This window comes from Rutilus rutilus (assembly GCF_951802725.1).
Source record: "Rutilus rutilus genome assembly, chromosome: 11".
NCBI classification, from domain to species: domain Eukaryota; kingdom Metazoa; phylum Chordata; class Actinopteri; order Cypriniformes; family Leuciscidae; genus Rutilus; species Rutilus rutilus.
In genome coordinates this window covers 19,796,008-19,821,952 of record NC_140216.1, presented here as the reverse complement: position 1 = coordinate 19,821,952, position 25,945 = coordinate 19,796,008, and positions in this window count along the sequence as shown.

The following is a 25,945-nucleotide window of genomic DNA, read 5'->3' as shown; positions in this document are numbered from 1 at the left end:
TGGCCAATCGCCGCGATTTTTTTACTGTGACCTCAGATTGACCTCTTACACATGTGTACCGAGTTTGGTGAAGATACCTCATTTACTTCTGGAGTTATAGCCATTTTATTAAAATAGGCTCCGCCTTCTTCAAACGTTTTGGCGCCCCTTAGCGACCGTGAATCGAAATTTCAACTTTTTTTCGATAATTATTGATATTCAGACTACTGTGAACATTTCTGCACTGGTTTGGTTCCGATCGGGCGAAAAACCAGGGACTAGTTCGCAAAAGTAGGTTTTGGACAAAATCCAAAATGGCGGAAAAATTTGCATACCGGAAATAAAATACCTCCTATATTTCTTGTTCGGCTTGAGCCAAGGATTCCAATGATGTATGACACTTGAAGCTGAGACAAATGGTTATTGAGATATGAGCAAAATAGTGATTTTTTTTTGTTTTTTGCGCTATAGCGCCACCTATTGGCCAATCGGGCTCATACTTTGATAACCTCTCCTCGATTTTTGTACTACCTTTTGGCCAAGTTTCAAGTTTCTAGCTCTTACGGTTTGGGCTGCACGATGCGTTTTAGCGGAGAAGAATAATAATAATAATAATAAAAATCCTTACAATTACAATAGGGTTTCAGCACTTCGTGCTTGAACCCCTAATAATAAAAATCAGCACAATTACAATAGGGTTTCAGCACTTCGTGCTTGAACCCCTAAAAATCCTTACAATTACAATAGGGTTTCAGCACTTCGTGCTTGAACCCCTAATAATAATAATAAAAATCAGTACAATTACAATAGGGTTTCAGCACTTCGTGCTTGAACCCCTAATTAAAGCTGCAAGCAGCATTTATCGGGGTTCAAGCAGTTAAGGCCTTTAAGGCATTTAAGCACAAAAGCATCAAAAGTTATTAAGATTTATTTAGCAAGCATGTAACCACTGACATAATAGATGGAAAAGACCATTTACAGCCAATACAGGCAATTTGCCATGGGATATATATGGTTTTAAAGCTTTTTAACAGTTATAGCGCCACCTATGGTCCGATCTCCATAAAATTGTTTACTGTGACCTCAAATTGAACCCATACACATGTGTACTGAGTTTGGTGAAGATATCTCATTTACATCTTAATTTATAGCCATTTGAGTAAAATAGGCTCCTCCCACAACGATTTGCCACATTCTAGAATTATTTAATATGATTCTAGCATGATTTACTATCATATACCATGTTCCAGAATGATTTATTAGGATTCTAGCATGATTTACCTTGATACACCTCATTTCAGTATTATTTACTATGATTTACAATGTTTCTAGCATGATTAACCACATTACTAGCAATTATGTGAAGTGTCAGTGCAAATGAGGTGATGAACACTGACAAAATATGATTGTGTTATAATAGTTATTGCTATATAAGTGATTTTTTTAGTGTGTATTCAAGTATGAATGCAAGCACATGTTGAAATATTTCATTAATAAGTAGAATGGCCAGCAGAGGGCAGTAGAAGACCACTTATTGGCTCACTTTCACTTTAAACCAGTTTTCTGCACTAAAGCAAACCAGTTTATCCATGTTAACTCAATGCATGCTTACACACACACACACACACACACACACACACACACACACACACACACACACACACACACACACACACACACACACACAGAATAGTTAACCATGATTTACCATGATTTACCACATTACTAGCAATTATTTGAAGTGTCAGTGCAAATAAAGTGATTAACACTGACAAAATATGATTGTGTTATAATAGTTATTGCTATATAAGTGATTTTTAGTGTGTATTCAAGTATAAATGCAAGCACATGAGGAAAAATTTAATTAATAAATAGAATGGCCAGCAGAGGGCAGTAGAAGACCACTTATTGGCTCACTTTCACTTTAAACCTCATGATTTTGACCAGTTTTCTGCACTAAAGCAAACCAGTGTTTCCATGTTAACTCAATAATGCATACTTGCTACATATGCTACACACAATAATGCTACACACACACACACACACACACACACACACACACACACACACACAAATGTTTCAGTGATATTGGTGTCACATTCACCTTCATCACATTCACCTTCTGTCTTCATCACATTCACCATCTGTCGTCATCACCTGCACCTGCTCCTCATCACCCTCCTCATCATCACCTGCTCCTCATCATCATAACCGTCACCTGTTGTCCTTGTCTTGATCTGTGTATTTAAGTTCCCCTCTCATCCATTATCATTGTCGGTTATTGTTTGTGCACTAGTACTCTGTTATGTTTGTTTTCATGTTGGAAAATAAAACCTTTGTTATATTTGTACCACACACACACACACACGCACACACACACACACACACACACACACACACACACACACACACACACACACACACACACACACACACACACACACACACACACACACACACACACACACACACACACACACACACACACACACACACACCATCATTTATCATGATTTACCATGGCTGATACCAATACCAATATGAGAAAATGACTATTTTAAACAGCAGGGGGCAGTAAAATACCACTTATTGGCTTAACATGCCATTAATTCATATCATTTTCACCTTTTTAACTGTTATAGAGGCAAATTTTGTCCGATCTGTCTGAAAATTTTCATGCTTGTTCAGGGTGATATTTCACACGTTCTGACTTGTTTTTAAGAAGGTCTGAGCATTGATTAAAGAGATATAGGCTTTCGGGGACACTTGGTAAAGGCCAGATTTTGAAGTGAACCTATTATAGCTATCCAAATGAAGTAGTTCAACTTTTTCTGACAATTATTGATCTAGTGAGTCCAGAGAATTGTATTGCACTAGTTTTGAACATTATGATATGAAAATTATATGATCAGAGATGGAAAAGACCATTTACAGCCAATACAGGCAGTTTACCATAGGAAATATATGATTTTAAAGCTTTTTAACAGTTATAGCGCCACCTATCGTCCGATCTCCATAGAATTTTTCATGCTTGTTAATGATGTTATGTCACATATGCTGACCAATTTTTGTGAAGTTCTGAGTTTTTATTTAGGATTTATAGGCTTTTTAATGTATTTTGACACGCCCATTTTATAAATTACCCTATTACAGCCATCCAAATGCAAAAGTTCAACTTTTTTTTGATAATTATTGATCTAGAGAGTCCAGAGAATTGTCCTAGACTGGTCTGGTTCCGATCGGGCAAAAAACCTAGGACTAGTTCGCAAAAGTAGGTTTTTAACATATTAATGAATAATTAATGAACAGTTTGATTGACAGCAATGGTTCTTGAGGCAAAGTTGTTCAGGATGAGGAGATCTATCAAATTATATGCATATTGTGTGGATATTTGTAACACCACGTGATTACAGAGCCGTAAAACTCGTTAGCGCCAACTAGTGGCCGATTTCTTTCAAAATTCTTACAGACCTTTAGGGCCATGAGCCGAACATGCCCATTGAGTTTCGTTCCGATCGGCCTCCGTTAACCTTGTCTAATAGGTGCTCAAACTTCGTTGGCCGATGGCGGCCATGTTTTTTGAGATACGCCAATGTCCTCATACACATACATGGCACCTTGGACCAAGACACTGCATACCAATTTTCAAGTCAATCGGACTAACGGTCAGGTGGTTATAGCCTGTTTTATGTTTTTTTCATGTTATAGCGCCACCATGAGGCCAATCGTCGCGATTTTTTTACTGTGACCCCAGAGTAAGCTCATACACATATGTACCAAGTTTGGTGAACATACCTCATTTACATCGGGAGTTATAGCCATTTTAGTAAAATAGGCCCCTCCCACAACGTACGTTTTGGCGCCCCTTAGCGACCGTGAATCGAAATTTCCACTTTTTTTCGATAATTATTGATATTCCGTCTCCAGAGAACATTTCTGCACTAGTTTGGTTCCAATCGGGCAAAAAACCAGGGACTAGTTCGCAAAAGTAGATTTTTGACAAAATTCAAAATGGCGGAAAATCTATCATGGCGGAAATGAAATCGGAGATATACGTTTTGTTCGTCAGGCGTCCAGCTTTCCAATGATATAAGACACTTGAGTCTACGACATACGGTCTAGGAGTTATGAGCAGTTTCGCGCTTTTGGTTGTTATAGCGCCACCTATGGGCCAATCGGGGTCATAATCTCTGAACCTTTCCTCGATTTTTGTACTACCATCTGTCAAAGTTTCAAAGTTCCAGCTCTTACGGTTTGGGCTGCACGATGCGTTTTACGGCGGAATAATAATAATAATAATAATAATAATAATTAAAGCTGCAAGCAGCATTTATCGGGGTTCAAGCAGTTAAGGCCTTTAAGCACAAAAGCATCAAAAGTGATTAAGTTTTATTTAGCAAGCATGTAACTACTGACATAATAGATGGAAAAGACCATTTACAGGAAATACCATAGGAAATATATGGTTTTAAAGCTTTTTAGCAGTTATAGCGCCACCTATGGTCCGATCTCCATAAAAATTGGCATGCTTGTTAATGATGTTATGTCACATATGCTCACCAATTTTTGTGAAGTTCTGAGTTTTCATTTAGGATTTATAGGCTTTTTAGTGTTTTTTTGCCACGCCCCTTTTCTAAATGACCCTATTACAGCCATCTACATGCAAAAGTTCAACTTTTTTTTGATAATTATTGATCTAGAGTGTCCAGAGAATTGTCCTAGACTGGTCTGGTTTCGATTGGGCGAAAAACCTAGGACTAGTTTGCAAAAGTAGGTTTTTAACATAATTACGAATATTTAATAAACGGTTTAATTGACAGCATTAGTTCTTGAGGCAAAGTTGTTCAGCATGAGCAGATCTATCAGTTGATATGCATTTTGTGACGATAAGTGTAACACCACGTGATTACAGAGCCATAAAACTCGTTAGCGCCAACTAGTGGCCGATTTCTTTCAAAACTCTTACAGACCTCTAGGGCCATGAGTCGAACATGCCCATCGAGTTTCGTTCCGATCGGCCTCCGTTAACCTTGTCTAATAGGTGCTCAAATTTCATTGGTCGATGGCGGCCATGTTTTTCGAGATACGCCAATGTCCTCATAGACATACATGGCACCTTGGACCAAGACACTGCATACCAATTTTCAAGTCAATCGGACTAACGGTCACGTGGTTATAGCCGTTTTCATGTTTTTTTCATGTTATAGCGCCACCTAGTGATCAATCGTCGCGATTTTTTTACTGTGACCCCAGATTGAACTCATACACATGTGCACCAAGTTTGGTGAAGATATCTAATTTCATTCTCGAGTTATAGCCATTTTAGTAAAATAGGCTCCTCCTACAACATTAATTTATCACCCCCTGGCGATCAGGAATCGAAATTTCGACTTTTTTTCGATAATTATTGATAGTCAGACTCCAGAGAACATTTCTGCACTGTTTTGGATCCAATTGGACAAAAAACCTAGGACTAGTTCGCAAAAGGAGGTTTTTAACTAAATTCAAAATGGCGGACAATTTGCATACCGGAAATGAAATCGGAGATATACGTTTTGACCTTCAGGTTTCCAGCTTTCCAGTGATATAAGACACTTGAGTCTACGTCATACGGTCTAGGAGTTATGAGCAGTTTCGCGCTTTTGGTTGCTATAGCGCCACCTATGGGCCAATTGGGGTCATATTCTCTGAACCTCTCCTCGATTTTTGTACTACCATCTGGCAAAGTTTCAAAGCTCCAGCTCTTACGGTTTGGGCTGCACGATGAGTTTTACGGCAGAAGAAAAATAATAATAATAATAATAATAATAATAATAATAAAAATCAGTACAATTACAATAGGGTTTCAGCACTTCGTGCTTGAACCCCTAATAATTAAAGCTGCAAGCAGCATTTAGCGGGGTTCAAGCATTTAGGGTCTTTAAGCACATAAGGCAGTTTAGTGAGTTTTTGTTTAGGATTTACAGGCTTTTGAGTGTTTTTTGCCATACCCATTTTCTAAATGATCCTGTTATGGCTACCCAATGGGTAAAGTTAAAGTTTTTTATATAATTAATAATCTAGAGCTTCCAGAGAATTGTACTGCACTGGTATATTTCTGATCGGGCGAAAAACCTAGGACTAGTTCGCAAAAGTAGGTTTTTAACATAATCGCAAGTATTTAATGAACAAATTGATTGACAGCAGTAGTTCTTGAGGCAAAGTTGTTCAGTATGAGGAGATCTATCAAATGATATGCATCACGTGATTACATAGCCGTAAAACCTGTTAGCATCAACTAGTGGCTGATTTTTCAAAATTCTTACAGACCTCTAGGGCCACGAGTCGAACATGCCCACCGAGTTTCGTTCTGATCGGCCTCCGTTAAGAGCAAACTAACAGCTTTGAATTAAAATGGTGAGGTATCCTGTTGTAAACATCAACCATGCCTGTTGACAGTTCTCTTTTGTGGGAAGGGAATGAAAAGTTCTCAAATCCGCAGCACAGCCTCAGACATAACATTTATATCCATGATCTGCCATTTTCACTATTGTCCTTGCTTGCTTCTTCACAATACCTGCAGATCTTCTGATGATTTGGCTGTGCAGGTCCACATTAACACTGCCTGGCCTAGAAAATGGACTGGGAAATGCAAATTTGGGGGGTATAAATATTAATGATCCTGACTCCAACGTCACAGTCGGTGTTATGGTGGGATTCACTCATTTTTCAGCGGTCTTTTGCAAACAGGAGATTTACACATGAAGGAGGAAACAATGGTGTTTGAGGCTCAAGGTACGTCAGTTCCATGTCCAGAACTCTTATCATTCAACTATGCCAAGATAAATACAGTTTTCAATTGTATGGCACCTTTAAAATAGATGATTAGTAATATAATGCTTACTTGGAGTCTGAAATGGCTTTAACAAAAGAAGAAAAATAGTCTTAGATTTCTGTTCATTCTAATCATGTACAAATAAAGTAGCACAGTAAGATTACATTTATTTGAATGCATTAGTGAGTGTGTGATTGTGCTGTGTGTGCAGCATGTCAATACTAAAAGTGAAGGTGTAGTTGATATCTTTGGTGATAATATCTGTAGTAATCATAAAAAAACAATTAAGAAATAAAGAATTAAAATTACAAATAATATTCTATTAAGATATGAGTTATAATAACATGATTTGCAATAGTAATAATATCAATAATATATGCACAATACACACAGATTAGACTATCAGGTCTGTGTTTTACAAAAACATTAGTATTGCAGCCAATGTGAGTCTGTGGGATTTATAAACAGACAAAATATGATTTGAAATGTTATTTTAATGATTTTATTAAGTTTAAACAATATTTCAAATGGAAAAAAAATGAAAAATAATATTTTAGTGAGCAGAATGAACCAATGAGTGTTCTTCTTCTGGTGGTTAAAATGTAAATGAAAACAATAATACTTAAACAATAATACTTAATACACTAACCATGCTTGAACACACACATGCACACACATTTTGTTGTAGATGTAGATATTTAAAATAAAAGATAGGTAACAAAATGATAATTGCAAATCTCCTCTGTATAACACCATTTTCAGATTTCAAATTAATCACTGAGAGGCAGAATTGTTCAAACTGAGAGCTCAGTAAAAATGAAGTGATAAACTTTGACAAAACATGACTGTGTTATAATAGGTGATTTTCATGCAATAATTTTATATAGTCCAAAAACTTATGCAAAAGCACAGATGAAAATATTTTATTAAGTAGAATGTCCTGCTTCCATAGTAGAAGACCACTAATTGACTCACTTTCATTTGAAAGACTTTTTTTATCCACCAGTAAAACAAAGCAGTTTCTCCATGTTCTTTCCATTAAGCATGCTTACACACACAGACACACACACAAACACATCCACACACACACACACACACACACACACACACACACACACACACACACACACAAAGACAAATATGTTTTCAATGTTTTTAGGATGTGATATTGTGAAAATATCTTCATCTCCTCATCTTGAACAACTTTGCCTCAAGAATCACTAATGTCAATCAAACCGTTCATAATCATAATAAAAAAATAAAATATATACAAATATCATAAAAAAAAAAAATCATAATAAAAAAGATTGCTTCTTAAAGCATTTGTTTATTTCCCAATACTGAAAGCGAATTAAAAGATCATGCGTAATCCTGCTGCTCCCTCTAGTGGACAACAGTGGTATCATAGCTTACATTTTACAGTTGAAGTGTTTGAATGAATGAATGGGAATTTGTTTTTTTACTTATATCTCAGGAACCAAAAGGCGAAAAATTCTGAAACTCAGAGCATAGATAGTGCTTGAGGAGCCCTGTTGAATGAGACCATCAAGGTGTTTTTGGGCGATTGGGGCTGGGAGTTATGGCTGTTATAAGGCATATCTGTTCGGGCTATTATCTCTGGAATGCCCAGGGCAAATAACACCACATTTGAATCGAAGCTAGCCAAAGACGGGACCTTTCCAACGAGCTCTCACACAATGTTCGGGGTGGTCTGGGTCGGGAGTAATGGTCGTTCAAAATCGGGGGTCCCGCGGACTGGCGATGCGCGGGGGGCGCGCTCCCGAGGCCCGCGACGACACGTTTCGATCAAGAGCCCGGAGATGTCCTCACCATCAAAATTTGAGCGCGCAACGACTTTCCGTTTTCGAGTTATGAATGAATTTGTATTCGGGGGCGTGGCTTAAATGCCGTTATACTTTCGTTTCATTTCATTCATTTACTTTCGTCCATTTCCATATCTCAGTGTAACACAATTGTCAATAGTAATACTCAATAGATGAGTTTTGACAAAATGTGATTGTAAATGTTAAAATAATGATTTTATAAAGTCTAAATATGAATTTTATAACAATATTAGGGAGTAGTATGATGAAATGACAGCAGGGGGCAGTAAAATACCACTTATTGGCTTAATATGTCATTATATTCATATAAAATCACCTTTTGAAGAAGTTAAACTTTTTTTCTGATAATTATTGATCTAGAGAGTTCAGAGAATTGTGCTGCACTGGTTTTGAACATTATGATATGAACATTATATGATGATAGAAGACACCATTTACAGCAAATACAGGCAATTTACCATAGGAAATATATGGTTTTAAAGCGTTTTAACAGTTATAGCGCCAACTATGGTCCGATCTCCATAAAATTTCCCATGCTTCTTTAGCAGGTTATGACACATATGCTCATCAATTTTTGTGAAGTTCTGAGTTTTCGTTTAGGATTTATAGGCTTTTGAGTGCATTTTACCACGCCCCTTTTCTAAATGACCCTATTACAGCCATACTCATGCAAAAGTTAAACTTTTTTTTGATAATTATTGATCTAGAGAGTCCAGAGAATTGTCCTAGACTGGTGTGGTTCCGATCGGGCGAAAAACCAGGGACTAGTTCGCAAAAGTAGGTTTTTAACATATTCATGAATATTTAATGAACGGTTTGATTGACAGCAATGGTTCTAGAGGCAAAGTTGTTCAGGATGAGCAGATCTATCAAATGATATGCATTTTGTGACGATAAGTGTAACACCACGTGATTACAGAGCCATAAAACTCGTTAGCGCCAACTAGTGGCCGATTTCTTTCAAAATTCTTACAGACCTTTAGGGCCATGAGTCGAACATGCTCATCGAGTTTCGTTCCGATCGGCCTCCGTTAACCTTGTCTAATAGGTGCTCAAACTTCATTGGCCGATGGCGGCCATGTTTTTTGAGATACGCCAATGTCCTCATACACATACATGGCACCTTGGACCAAGACACTGCATACCAATTTTCAAGTCAATCGGACTAACGGTCAGGTGGTTATAGCCTGTTTTATGTTTTTTTCATTTTATAGCGCCACCATGAGGCCAATAGTCGCGATTTTTTTACTGTGACCCCAGATTGAACTCATACACATGTGTACCAAGTTTGGTGAAGATACCTCATTTACATCGGGAGTTATAGCCATTTTAGTAAAATAGGCCCCTCCCACAACGTACGTTTTGGCGCCCCTTAGCGACCGTGAATCGAAATTTCCACTTTTTTTCGATAATTATTGATATTCAGACTCCAGAGAACATTTCTGCACTGGTTTGGTTCCAATCGGGCAAAAAACCAGGGACTAGTTCGCAAAAGTAGGTTTTTGACAAAATTCAAAATGGCGGAAAATCTATCATGGCGGAAATGAAATCGGAGATATACGTTTTGTTCGTCAGGCATCCAGCTTTCCAATGATATAAGACACTTGAGTCTACGACATACGGTCTAGGAGTTATGAACAGTTTCGCGCTTTTGGTTGCTATAGCGCCACCTATGGGCCAATCGGGGTCATAATCTCTGAACCTTTCCTCGATTTTTGTACTACCATCTGTCAAAGTTTCAAAGTTCCAGCTCTTACGGTTTGGGCTGCACGATGCGTTTTACGGCGGAATAATAATAATAATAATAATTAAAGCTGCAAGCAGCATTTATCGGGGTTCAAGCAGTTAAGGCCTTTAAGGCATTTAAGCACAAAAGCATCAAAAGTTATTAAGATTTATTTAGCAAGCATGTAACCACTGACATAATAGATGGAAAAGACCATTTACAGCCAATACAGGCAATTTGCCATGGGATATATATGGTTTTAAAGCTTTTTAACAGTTATAGCGCCACCTATGGTCCGATCTCCATAAAATTGTTTACTGTGACCTCAAATTGAACCCATACACATGTGTACTGAGTTTGGTGAAGATATCTCATTTACTTCTTGAGTTATAGCCATTTTAGTAAAATAGGCTCCTCCCACAACAATTTACCACATTCTAGTATTATTTACTATGATTCTAGCATGATTTGCCATATTCTAGCAGGATTTACCATGATATACTACATTCTAGTATGATTTACCATACATTCTAGTATGATTTACCATTGTTTACTGTGATTCTAGCATGGTTCACCATAGTTTATCATGATTTATCATAGTTTACCATGATTTACCCTGTTCTAGCAACGTTTACCATGATTTACCATGTTCTAGCATGATGTACCATGATATACCATGTTCTAGAATGATGTACCAGGATTATAGTATGATTTACCTTGATACACCACATTCTAGTATTATTTACTATGATTTACCATGTTTTTAGCGTGATTTACCATGATTTACCACATTGTTAGCAATTATGTGAAGTTAGGTTTCTGAATAAATTCTGAATAATCTGATTAATAGTTTACAAAGACTTTGTGAAGTGTTTATAGACCATTCAAATATATTTTCATAATGACATATCCCAATAGCATTGAAAAAACAACATTTGTGTGTGTGTGTGTGTGTGTGTGTGTGATCTGTCTGAAAATGTTCATGCATGTTTAGAGTGATATTTCACATGTTCTGACTTGTTTTTAAGAAGGTCTGAGCATCTTAAAAGATATAAGCTTTCGGGGACACTTGGTCAAGGCCACGTATTGAAGTGACCCTATTATAGTCATCCAAATGAAGTAGTTCAACTTTTTCTGATAATTATTGATCTAGAGAGTCCAGAGAATTGTACTGCACTAGTTTTGAACATTATGATATGAAAATTATTTGATCATAGATGAAACAGACCATTTGCAGCCAATACAGGCAATTTACCATAGGAAATATATGGTTTTAAAGCTTTTTAACAATTATAGCGCCAACTATGGTCCGATCTCCATAAAATTTGGCATGCTTGTTAAAGATGTTATGGCACATATTCCCACCAATTTTTGTGAAGTTCTGAGTTTTCATTTATGATTTATAGGCTTTTTAGTGCATTTTGCCACACCCATTTTCTTTATGACCCTATTATAGCCATGCGCAAAATGCAAAAGTTCAACTTTTTTTTGATAATTATAGATCTAGAGAGTCCATAGAATTGTCCTAGACTGGTCTGGTTCCGATCGGGCGAAAAACCTAGGACTAGTTCGCAAAAGTAGGTTTTTAACATATTCGCAAATAATTAATGAACGGTTTGATTGACAGCAATGGTTCTTGAGGCAAAGTTGTTCAGCATGAGCAGATCTATTAAATGATATGCATTTTGTGACAATAAGTGTAACACCACGTGATTACAGAGCCATAAAACTCGTTAGCACCAACTAGTGGCCGATTTCTTTCAAAATTCTTACAGACCTCTAGGGCCATGAGTCGAACATGCCCACCGAGTTTCGTTCCGATCGGCCTCCGTTAACCTTGTCTAATAGGTGCTCAAACTTCATTGGCCGATGGCGGCCATGTTTTTTGAGATACACCAATGTCCTCATAGACATACATGGGGCCTTGGACCAAGACACTGCATGCCAATTTTCAAGTCAATCGGACTAACGGTCAGGTGGTTATAGCCTGTTTTATGTTTTTTTCATGTTATAGCGCCACCATGTGGCCAATCGCCACGATTTTTTTACTGTGACCTCAGATTGACCTCTTACATATACGTACCAAGTTTGGTGAATATATCTCATTCATTTCTGGAGTTATAGCTGTTTTAGTACAATAGGCTCCTCCCACAACATACATTTTGGCGCCCCTTAGCGACCGTGAATCGAAATTTCGACTTTTTTCCGATAATTATTGATATTCAGACTCCAGAGAACATTTCTGCACTGGTTTGGTTCCGATCGGACGAAAAACCTAGGACTAGTTCGCAAAAGTAGGTTTATAACAAAATTCAAAATGGCGGAAAAATTTGCATACCGGAAATGAAATCGGAGATATACGTTTTGTTCTTCAAGTGTCCAGCTTTCCAATGATATAAGACACTTGAGTCTACGACATACGGTCTAGGAGTTATGAACAGTTTCGCGCTTTTGGTTGCTATAGCGCCACCTATGGGCCAATCGGGGTCATACTCTCTGAACCTCTCCTCGATTTTTGTACTACCATCTGACAAAGTTTCAAGGTTCCAGCTCTTACGGTTTGGGCTGCACGATGCGTTTTAGCGGAGAAGAAAAATAATAATAAAAATCAGTACAATTACAATAGGGTTTCAGCACTTCGTGCTTGAACCCCTAATAATTAAAGCTGCAAGCAGCATTTATCGGGGTTCAAGCAGTTAAGGCCTTTAAGACCTTTAAGCACAAAAGCATCAAAAGTTATTAAGTTTTATTTAGCAAGCATTTAACCACTGACATATATGACTCCAACGTCACAGTCAGTGTTATGCTGGGATTCACTCATTTTTCAGCGGTCTTTTGCAAACAGGAGATTTACACATGAAGGAGAAAACAATGGTGTTTGAGGCTCACGGTATGTCAGTTCCATGTCCAGAACTCTTATCATTCAACTATGCCAAGATAAATACAGTTTTCAATTGTATGGCACCTTTAAAATAGATGATTAGTAATGTAATGCTTACTTGCAGTCTGAAATGGCTTTAACAAAAGAAGAAAAATATTCTTAGATTTCTGTTCATTCTAATCATGTACAAATAAAGTAGCACAGTAAGATTACATTTATTTGAATGCATTAGTGAGTGTGTGATTGTGCTGTGTGTGCAGCTTATCAATACTAAAAGTGAAGGTGTAGTTGATATCTTTGGTGATAATATCTGTAATCATAAAAAACAAAAACAATTAAGAAATAAAGAATTAAAATTACAAATAATATTCTATTAAGATATGAGTTACAATAACATGATTTGTAATAGTAATAATATCAATAATATATGCACAATACACACAGTTTAGACTATCAGGTCTGTGTTTTACAAAAACATTAGTATTGCAGCCAATGTGAGTCTGTGGGATTTATAAACAGACAAAATATGATTTGAAATGTTATTTTAATGATTTTATTAAGTTTAAACAATATTTCAAATGGGAAAAAAAATGAAAAATAATATTTTAGTGGGTAGAATGAACCAATGAGTGTTCTTCTTCTGGTGGTTAAAATGTAAATGAAAACAATAATACTTAAACAATAATACTTAATACACTAACCATGCTTGAACACACACATGCACACATTTTGTTGTAGATGTAGATATTTAAAATAAAAGATAGGTAACAAAATGATAATTGCAAATCTCCTCTGTATAACACCATTTTCAGATTTCAAATTAATCACTGAGAGGCAGAATTGTTCAAACTGAGAGCTCAGTACAAATGAAGTGATAAACTTTGACAAAACATGATTGTGTTATAATAGGTGATTTTCATGCAAGTAATTTTATATAGTCCAAAACTTAATGCAAAAGCACAGATGAAAATATTTTATTAAGTAGAATGTCCTGCAGAGGGCAGTAGAAGACCACTAATTGACTCACTTTCATTTGAAAGACTTTTTTATCCACCAGTAAAACAAAGCAGTTTCTCCATGTTCTTTCCATTAAGCATGCTTACACACACAGACACACACACAGACACAAACACATCCACACACACAAAGACAAATGTTTTCAATGTTTTTAGGATGTGATATTGTGAAAATATCTTCATCTCCTCATCCTGAACAACTTTGACTCAAGAATTACTAATGTCAATCAAACCGTTCATAATCATAATAAAAAAATATATATATATATATATACAAATATCATAATAAAATAAAAAAACATCATAAAAAAAGATTGCTTCTTAAAGCATTTGTTTATTTACCAATACTGAAAGCGAATTAAAAGATCATGCGTAATCCTGCTGCTCCCTCTAGTGGACAACAGTGGAATTACAGTCTCCATCTTACAGTTGAAGTGTTTGAATGAATGAATGGGAATTTGGTTTTTCACTTATATCTCGGGAACCAGAAGGCGAAAAATTTTGAAACTCAGAGCATAGATAGTGCTTGAGGAGTCCTGTTGAATGAGACCATCGCAGTGTTTTTGGGCGATTGGGCCCGGGAGTTATGAGGCATATTATTTTGGGGCTTTTATCTCTGGAATGCCCAGGGCAAATTACACCACATTTGAATCGATGCTAGCCAAGGACGCGCCCTTTCCAACGAGCTCTCACACAAGGTTCGGGGTGGTCTGGGTCGGGAGTTACGGGCGTTCAAAGTCGGGGTCCCGCGGACTAACGATCCGCGGGGGGGGGCGCTCCCGAGGCCCGCGACCATACGTTTCGATCAAGAGCCCGGAGACGTCCTTACCATCAAAATTTGAGCGCGCAGCGACTTTCCGTTTTCGAGTTATGAGTGAATTTGTACTGGGGGGGCGTGGCCTAAATGGCGGCCTCCGTTTTTACTTTCGTTTCTGGATTCCATTCATTAATGTGACACAATTGTCAATAGTAATACTTCAATAGATGAGTTTTGACAAAATGTGATTGTAAATGTTAAAATAATGATTTTATAAAGTCTAAATATGAATTATATAGCAATATTAGGGAGTAGTATGATGAAATGACAGCAGGGGGCAGTACAATACCACTTATTGGCTTAATATGCCATGTTATATATTTTTTTACATTTTTAACTGTTATAGAGGCAAATTTTGTCCGATCTGTCTGAAATTTTTCATACTTCTTAAGAGTCACATGTTCTGACTTGTTTTTATTAAAGAGATATAGGCTTTTGGAGACACTTGGTCAAGGCTACATATTGAAGTGACACTATTATAGCCATCCAAATGAAGAAGTTATACTTTTTCTGATAATTATTGATCTAGAGAGTCCAGAGAATTGCACTGCACTGGTTTTGAACATTATTATATGAACATTATATGATTATATGAAAATACCATTTACAGCCAATACGGGCAATTTACCATATAATATATGATTTTAAAGCGTTTTAACAGTTATAGCGCCACCTATTGTCCGATCTCCATGAAATGTTGCATGCTTGTTAAGGATGTTATGTCACATATGCTCACCAATTTTTGTGAAGTTCTGAGTTTTTATTTAGGATTTATAGACTTTTTAGTGTATTTTGCCACGCCCATTTTATAAATGACCCTATTACAGCCATTCAAATGCAAAAGTTCAACATTTTTTCGATAATTATTGATCTAGAGAGTCCAAAGAATTGTCCTAGACTGGTTTGGTTCCGATCGGGCGAAAAACCAGGGACTAGTTCGCAAAAGTAGGTTTTTAACATGTTCGCGAATATTTAATGAACGGTTTGATTGACAGCAATGGTTCTAGAGGCAAAGTTGTTCAGCATAAGCAGATCTATCAAATGATATGCATTTTGTGATGATAAGTGTAACACCACGTGATTACAGAGCCATAAAACTCATTAGCGCCAACTAGTGGCCGATTTCTTTCAAAATTCTTACAGACCTCTAGGGCCATGAGCCGAACATGCCCATTGAGTTTCGTTCCGATCGGCCTCCGTTAACCTTGTCTAATAGGTGCTCAAACTTCATTGGCCGATGGCGGCCATGTTTTTTGAGATACGCCAATGTCCTCATACACATACATGGCACCTTGGACCAAGACACTGCATACCAATTTTCAAGTCAATCGGACTAACGGTCAGGTGGTTATAGCCTGTTTTATGTTTTTTTCATTTTATAGCGCCACCATGAGGCCAATCGTCGCGATTTTTTTACTGTGACCCCAGATTGAACTCATACACATGTGTACCAAGTTTGGTGAAGATACCTCATTTACATCGGGAGTTATAGCCATTTTAGTAAAATAGGCCCCTCCCACAACGTACGTTTTGGCGCCCCTTAGCGACCGTGAATCGAAATTTCCACTTTTTTTCGATAATTATTGATATTCAGACTCCAGAGAACATTTCTGCACTGGTTTGGTTCCAATCGGGTAAAAAACCAGGGACTAGTTCGCAAAAGTAGGTTTTTGACAAAATTCAAAATGGCGGAAAATCTATCATGGCGGAAATGAAATCGGAGATATACGTTTTGTTCGTCAGGCATCCAACTTTCCAATGATATAAGACACTTGAGTCTACGACATACGGTCTAGGAGTTATGAACAGTTTCGCGCTTTTGGTTGCTATAGCGCCACCTATGGGCCAATCGGGGTCATAATCTCTGAACCTTTCCTCGATTTTTGTACTACCATCTGTCAAAGTTTCAAAGTTCCAGCTCTTACGGTTTGGGCTGCACGATGCGTTTTACGGCGGAATAATAATAATAATAATAATAATAAAAATCAGCACAATTACAATAGGGTTTCAGCACTTCGTGCTTGAACCCCTAATTAAAGCTGCAAGCAGCATTTATCGGGGTTCAAGCAGTTAAGGCCTTTAAGGCATTTAAGCACAAAAGCATCAAAAGTTATTAAGATTTATTTAGCAAGCATGTAACCACTGACATAATAGATGGAAAAGACCATTTACAGCCAATACAGGCAATTTGCCATGGGATATATATGGTTTTAAAGCTTTTTAACAGTTATAGCGCCACCTATGGTCCGATCTCCATAAAATTGTTTACTGTGACCTCAAATTGAACCCATACACATGTGTACTGAGTTTGGTGAAGATATCTCATTTACTTCTTGAGTTATAGCCATTTGAGTAAAATAGGCTCCTCCCACAACGATTTGCCACATTCTAGAATTATTTAATATGATTCTAGCATGATTTACTATCATATACCATGTTCCAGAATGATTTATTAGGATTCTAGCATGATTTACCTTGATACACCTCATTTCAGTATTATTTACTATGATTTACAATGTTTCTAGCATGATTAACCACATTACTAGCAATTATGTGAAGTGTCAGTGCAAATGAGGTGATGAACACTGACAAAATATTATTGTGTTATAATAGTTAGTTATATACGTGATTTTTAGTGTGTGTCCAAGTATGAATGCAAAAGCACATGTAAAATATTTCATTATTAAGTAGAATGGCCAGCAGAGGGCACTAGAAGACCACTTATTGGCTCACTTTCACTTTAAACCAGTTTTCTGCACTAAAGCAAACCAGTTTTTCCATGTTAACTCAATGCATGCTTTCACACACACACACACACACACAAACACACACACACACACACACATACACACACACACACACACACACACAGCATAGTTAACCATGATTTACCATGATATACCACGTTCTAGTATTATTTACCAGGAGATAAACGACAATCTAGTATTATTTACTTTGATTTACCATGTTTCTAGCCTGATTTATCACATTACTAGCAATTATTTGAAGTGTCAGTGCAAATAAAGTGATTAACACTGACAAAATATGATTGTGTTATAATAGTTATTGCTATATAAGTGATTTTTAGTGTATTCAAGTATGAATGCAAGCACATGTTGAAATATTTCATTAATAAGTAGAATGGCCAGCAGAGGGCAGTAGAAGACCACTTATTGGCTCACTTTCACTTTAAACCTCATGATTTTGACCAGTTTTCTGCACTAAAGCAAACCAGTGTTTCCATGTTAACTCAATAATGCATACTTGCTACATATGCTACACACAATAATGCTACACACACACACACACACACACACACACACACACACAAATGTTTCAGTGATATTGGTGTCACATTCACCTTCATCACATTCACCTTCTGTCTTCATCACATTCACCATCTGTCGTCATCACCTGCACCTGCTCCTCATCACCCTCCTCATCATCACCTGCTCCTCATCATCATAACCGTCACCTGTTGTCCTTGTCTTGATCTGTGTATTTAAGTTCCCCTCTCATCCATTACCATTGTCGGTTATTGTTTGTGCACTAGCACTCTGTTATGTTTGTTTTCATGTTGGAAAATAAAACCTTTGTTATATTTGTACCACACACACACACACACACACACACACACACACACACACACACACACACACACACACACACACACACACACACACACACACACACACACACACACACACACACACACACACACACACACACACACACACCATCATTTATCATGATTTACCATGGCTGATACCAATACCAATATGAGAAAATGACTATTTTAAACAGCAGGGGGCAGTAAAATACCACTTATTGGCTTAACATGCCATTAATTCATATCATTTTCACCTTTTTAACTGTTATAGAGGCAAATTTTGTCCGATCTGTCTGAAAATTTTCATGCTTGTTCAGGGTGATATTTCACACGTTCTGACTTGTTTTTAAGAAGGTCTGAGCATTGATTAAAGAGATATAGGCTTTCGGGGACACTTGGTAAAGGCCAGATTTTGAAGTGAACCTATTATAGCTATCCAAATGAAGTAGTTCAACTTTTTCTGACAATTATTGATCTAGTGAGTCCAGAGAATTGTATTGCACTAGTTTTGAACATTATGATATGAAAATTATATGATCAGAGATGGAAAAGACCATTTACAGCCAATACAGGCAGTTTACCATAGGAAATATATGATTTTAAAGCTTTTTAACAGTTATAGCGCCACCTATCGTCCGATCTCCATAGAATTTTTCATGCTTGTTAATGATGTTATGTCACATATGCTGACCAATTTTTGTGAAGTTCTGAGTTTTTATTTAGGATTTATAGGCTTTTTAATGTATTTTGACACGCCCATTTTATAAATGACCCTATTACAGCCATCCAAATGCAAAAGTTCAACTTTTTTTTGATAATTATTGATCTAGAGAGTCCAGAGAATTGTCCTAGACTCGTTTGGTTCCGATCGGGCAAAAAACCAGGGACTAGTTCGCAAAAGTAGGTTTTTAACATATTCGTGAATAATTAATAAACTGTTTGATTGACAGCAATGGTTCTAGAGGCAAAGTTGTTCAGCATAAGCAGATCTATCAAATGATATGCATTTTGTGATGATAAGTGTAACACCACGTGATTACAGAGCCATAAAACTCATTAGCGCCAACTAGTGGCCGATTTCTTTCAAAATTCTTACAGACCTCTAGGGCCATGAGCCGAACATGCCCATTGAGTTTCGTTCCGATCGGCCTCCGTTAACCTTGTCTAATAGGTGCTCAAACTTCATTGGCCGATGGCGGCCATGTTTTTTGAGATACGCCAATGTCCTCATACACATACATGGCACCTTGGACCAAGACACTGCATACCAATTTTCAAGTCAATCGGACTAACGGTCAGGTGGTTATAGCCTGTTTTATGTTTTTTTCATATTATAGCGCCACCATGAGGCCAATCACCGCGATTTTTTTACTGTGACCTCAACTTGAGCTCTTACATATGTGTACCGAGTTTGGTGAAAATATCTCATTTCGTTCACGAGTTATAGCCATTTTCGTATAATTAGCTCCGCCTCCTGCGAACGTTTTGATACCCCTTAGCAACCGTGGATCGAAATTTTACATTTTTTTCGATAATTATTGATCTTCAGACTCCTGTGAATATTTCTGCACTGGTTTGGTTCCGATCGGGCGAAAAACCAGGGACTAGTTCGCAAAAGTAGGTTTTGGACATAATCCAAAATGGCGGGAAAATTTGCATACCGGAAATGAAATCCTTGAGGCCTTTTTTGTTCGGCTTGACCCAAGGATTCCAAAGATATAAGACACTTGAGTCTGTGACAAAGGGTTGATGAGATTTAAGCAAAAATATGCAATTTTTTTGTTTTTTGCACTGTAGCGCCACCTATTGGCCAATCTAGCTCATATTCTCTGAACCTCTCCTCGATTTTTGTACTACCTTCTGGCCAAGTTTCAAGTCTCTAGCACTTACGGTTTAGGCTGCACGATGCGTTTTACGGCAGAATAATAATAATAATAATAATTAAAGCTGCAAGCAGCATTTATCGGGGTTCAAGCAGTTAAGGCCTTTAAGGTCTTTAAGCACACAAGCATTAAAAGACATTAAGTTTTATTTAGCAGGCATTTAACAATTGACATAATAGACGGAAAAGACCATTTACAGCCAATACAGGCAGTTTACCATGGGAAATATATGGTTTTAAAGCTTTTTAACAGTTATAGCGCCACCTTTGGTCCGATCTCCATAAAATTTGGCATGCTTGTTAATGATGTTATGTCACATATGCTCACCAATTTTTGTGAAGTTCTGAGTTTTCATTTATGATTTATAGGCATTTTAGTGTATTTTGCCACGCCCCTTTTGTAAATTACCCTGTTACAGCCAGGCAAATGCAAAAGTTCAACTTTTTTTCGATAATTATTTATCTAGAGAGTCCAGAGAATTGTCCTAGACTGGTCTGGTTCCGATCGGGCGAAAAACCAGGGACTAGTTCGCAAAAGTAGGTTTTTAACATATTCATGAATATTTAATGAACGGTTTGATTGACAGCAATGGTTCTTGAGGCAAAGTTGTTCAGCATGAGGAGATCTATCAAATGATATGCATTTTGTGACAATAAGTGTAACACCACGTGATTACAGAGCCATAAAACTCGTTAGCGCCAACTAGTGTCCGATTTCTTTCAAAATTCTTACAGACCTCTAGGGCCATGAGTCGAACATGCCCATCGAGTTTCGTTCCGATCGGCCTCCGTTAACCTTGTCTAATAGGTGCTCAAATCTCATTGGCCAATGGCGGCCATGTTTTTCGAGATACGCCAATATCCTTTTAGACACACATGGCCCCTTGGGCCAAGACACTGTGTACCAAATTTCAAGTCAATCGGACTAACGGTCAGGCGTCTATATGTTTTTTTTGTTTTATAGCGCCACCATGTGGCCAATCGACGCAATTTTTTTACTGTGACCTCAGATTGACCTCCTACACATGTGTACCAAGTTTGGTGAAGTTTACTAAATTACTTCTTGAGTTATAGCCGTTTTAGTAAAATAGGCTCCTCCCACAACGTTAATTTTGCACCCCCTAGCGACCGTGAATCGAAATTTCAACATTTTTTCGATAATTATTGATCTTCAGACACCAGAGAACAATTCTGCACTGGTTTGGTTCCGATCGGGCGAAAAACCAGGGACTAGTTCGCAAAAGTAGGTTTTCAACAAAATTCAAAATGGCGGAAAATCTATCATGGCGGAAATAAAATCGGAGATATACGTTTTTTTCGTCAGGCGTCCAGCTTTCCAATGATATAAGACACTTGAGTCTATGACTTACGGTCTAGGAGTTATGAGCAGTTTCGCGCTTTTGGTTGCTATAGCGCCACCTATGGGCCAATCGGGGTCATAATTTGATAACCTCTCCTCGATTTTTGTACTACCATCTGGCAAAGTTTCAAAGCTCCAGCTCTTACGGTTTGGGCTGCACGATGCGTTTTACGGCAGAAGAAAAATAATAATAATAATAATAATAATTAAAGCTGCAAGCAGCATTTATCGGGGTTCAAGCAGTTAAGGCCTTTAAGGCCTTTAAGCACAAAAGCATCAAAAGTTATTAGTTTTATTAAGCAAGCATGTAACCACTGACATAATAGATGAAAAAGACAATTTACAGCCAATACAGGCAATGTACCATAGGAAATATATGGTTTTAAAGCTTTTTAACAGTTATAGCGACACCTATGGTCCGATCTCCATAAAATTGTTTACTGTGACCTCAAATTGAACCCATACACATGTGTACTGAGTTTGGTGAAGATATCTCATTTACTTCTTGAGTTATAGCCATTTTAGTAAAATAGGCTCCTCCCACAACAATTTACCACATTCTAGTATTATTTACTATGATTCTAGCATGATTTGCCATATTCTAGCAGGATTTACCATGATATACTACATTCTAGTATGATTTACCATACATTCTAGTATGATTTACCATTGTTTACTGTGATTCTAGCATGGTTCACCATAGTTTATCATGATTTATCATAGTTTACCATGATTTACCCTGTTCTAGCAACGTTTACCATGATTTACCATGTTCTAGCATGATGTACCATGATATACCATGTTCTAGAATGATGTACCAGGATTATAGTATGATTTACCTTGATACACCACATTCTAGTATTATTTACTATGATTTACCATGTTTTTAGCGTGATTTACCATGATTTACCACATTGTTAGCAATTATGTGAAGTTAGGTTTCTGAATAAATTCTGAATAATCTGATTAATAGTTTACAAAGACTTTGTGAAGTGTTTATAGACCATTCAAATATATTTTCATAATGACATATCCCAATAGCATTGAAAAAACAACATTTGTGTGTGTGTGTGTGTGTGTGTGTGTGTGTGATCTGTCTGAAAATGTTCATGCATGTTTAGAGTGATATTTCACATGTTCTGACTTGTTTTTAAGAAGGTCTGAGCATCTTAAAAGATATAAGCTTTCGGGGACACTTGGTCAAGGCCACGTATTGAAGTGACCCTATTATAGTCATCCAAATGAAGTAGTTCAACTTTTTCTGATAATTATTGATCTAGAGAGTCCAGAGAATTGTACTGCACTAGTTTTGAACATTATGATATGAAAATTATTTGATCATAGATGAAACAGACCATTTGCAGCCAATACAGGCAATTTACCATAGGAAATATATGGTTTTAAAGCTTTTTAACAATTATAGCGCCAACTATGGTCCGATCTCCATAAAATTTGGCATGCTTGTTAAAGATGTTATGGCACATATTCCCACCAATTTTTGTGAAGTTCTGAGTTTTCATTTATGATTTATAGGCTTTTTAGTGCATTTTGCCACACCCATTTTCTTTATGACCCTATTATAGCCATGCGCAAAATGCAAAAGTTCAACTTTTTTTTGATAATTATTGATCTAGAGAGTCCATAGAATTGTCCTAGACTGGTCTGGTTCCGATCGGGCGAAAAACCTAGGACTAGTTCGCAAAAGTAGGTTTTTAACATATTCGCGAATAATTAATGAACGGTTTGATTGACAGCAATGGTTCTTGAGGCAAAGTTGTTCAGCATGAGCAGATCTATTAAATGATATGCATTTTGTGACAATAAGTGTAACACCACGTGATTACAGAGCCATAAAACTCGTTAGCGCCAACTAGTGGCCGATTTCTTTCAAAATTCTTACAGACCTCTAGGGCCATGAGTCGAACATGCCCACCGAGTTTCGTTCCGATCGGCCTCCGTTAACCTTGTCTAATAGGTGCTCAAACTTCATTGGCCGATGGCGGCCATGTTTTTTGAGATACACCAATGTCCTCATAGACATACATGGGGCCTTGGACCAAGACACTGCATGCCAATTTTCAAGTCAATCGGACTAACGGTCAGGTGGTTATAGCCTGTTTTATGTTTTTTTCATGTTATAGCGCCACCATGTGGCCAATCGCCACGATTTTTTTACTGTGACCTCAGATTGACCTCTTACATATACGTACCAAGTTTGGTGAAGATACCTCATTCATTTCTGGAGTTATAGCTGTTTTAGTACAATAGGCTCCTCCCACAACATACATTTTGGCGCCCCTTAGCGACCGTGAATCGAAATTTCGACTTTTTTTCGATAATTATTGATATTCAGACTCCAGAGAACATTTCTGCACTGGTTTGGTTCCGATCGGACGAAAAACCTAGGACTAGTTCGCAAAAGTAGGTTTATAACAAAATTCAAAATGGCGGAAAAATTTGCATACCGGAAATGAAATCGGAGATATACGTTTTGTTCTTCAAGTGTCCAGCTTTCCAATGATATAAGACACTTGAGTCTACGACATACGGTCTAGGAGTTATGAACAGTTTCGCGCTTTTGGTTGCTATAGCGCCACCTATGGGCCAATCGGGGTCATACTCTCTGAACCTCTCCTCGATTTTTGTACTACCATCTGGCAAAGTTTCAAGGTTCCAGCTCATACGGTTTGGGCTGCACGATGCGTTTTAGCGGAGAAGAAAAATAATAATAAAAATCAGTACAATTACAATAGGGTTTCAGCACTTCGTGCTTGAACCCCTAAAAATCAGTACAATTACAATAGGGTTTCAGCACTTCGTGCTTGAACCCCTAAAAATCAGCACAATTACAATAGGGTTTCAGCATTTCATGCTTGAACCCCTAATTAAAGCTGCAAGCAGCATTTATCGGGGTTCAAGCATTTAAGGCCTTTGAGCACATAAGCATTTAAGACATTAAGTTTTATTTAGCAAGCTTTTAACCACTGAAATAATAGATGGAAAAATCCATTTACAGCCAATAAAGGCAATTTACCATAGGAAATATGTGGTTTTCAAACCTTTTTGCCAGTTATAGCGCCACCTATGGTCCAATCTCCATGAAACTCTGCATGCTTCTTCACCATGTTATGACACATATGCCCACCAATTTTCGTGAAGTTCTGAGTTTTCATTTATGATTTATAGGCATTTTAGTGTATTTTGCCACGCCCCTTTTATAAATTACCCTATTACAGCCACCCAAATGCAAAAGTTCAACTTTTTTTCGATAATTATTGATCTAGAGAGTCCAGAGAATTGTCCTAGACTGGTCTGGTTCCGATCGGGCGAAAAACCAGGGACTAGTTCGCAAAAGTAGGTTTTTAACATATTCTTGAATATTTAATGAACGGTTTGATTGACAGCAATGGTTCTTGAGGCAAAGTTGTTCAACATGAGCAGGTCTATCAGATGATATGCATTTTGTGATGATAAGTGTAACACCACGTGATTACAGAGCCATAAAACTCGTTAGCGCCAACTAGTGGCCGATTTCTTTCAAAATTCTTACAGACCTCTAGGACCATGAGTCGAACATGCCCATCGAGTTTCGTTCCGATCGGACTTCGTTAACGGTGCTCAAATTTCATTGGCCAATGGCGGCCATGTTTTTTTAGATACGCCAATATCCTTTTAGACATACATGGCCCGTTGGGCCAAGACACTGCATACCAAATTTCAAGTCATTCGGAAAAACGGTCAGGTGTCTATACGTTTTTTTTGTTTTATAGCGCCACCATGAGGCCAATCGACGCAATTTTTTTACTGTGACCTCAAATTGACCGTCTACATATGTGTACCAAGTTTGGTGAAAATATCTAATTTCGTTCACGAGTTATAACAATTTTAGTAAAACTGACTCCGCCTCCTTCGAACATTTTGGCGCCCCATAGCGACCATGAATCGAAATTTCAACTTTTTTTCGATAACTATTGATATTCAGACTCCAGAGAACATTTCTGCACTGGTTTGGTTCC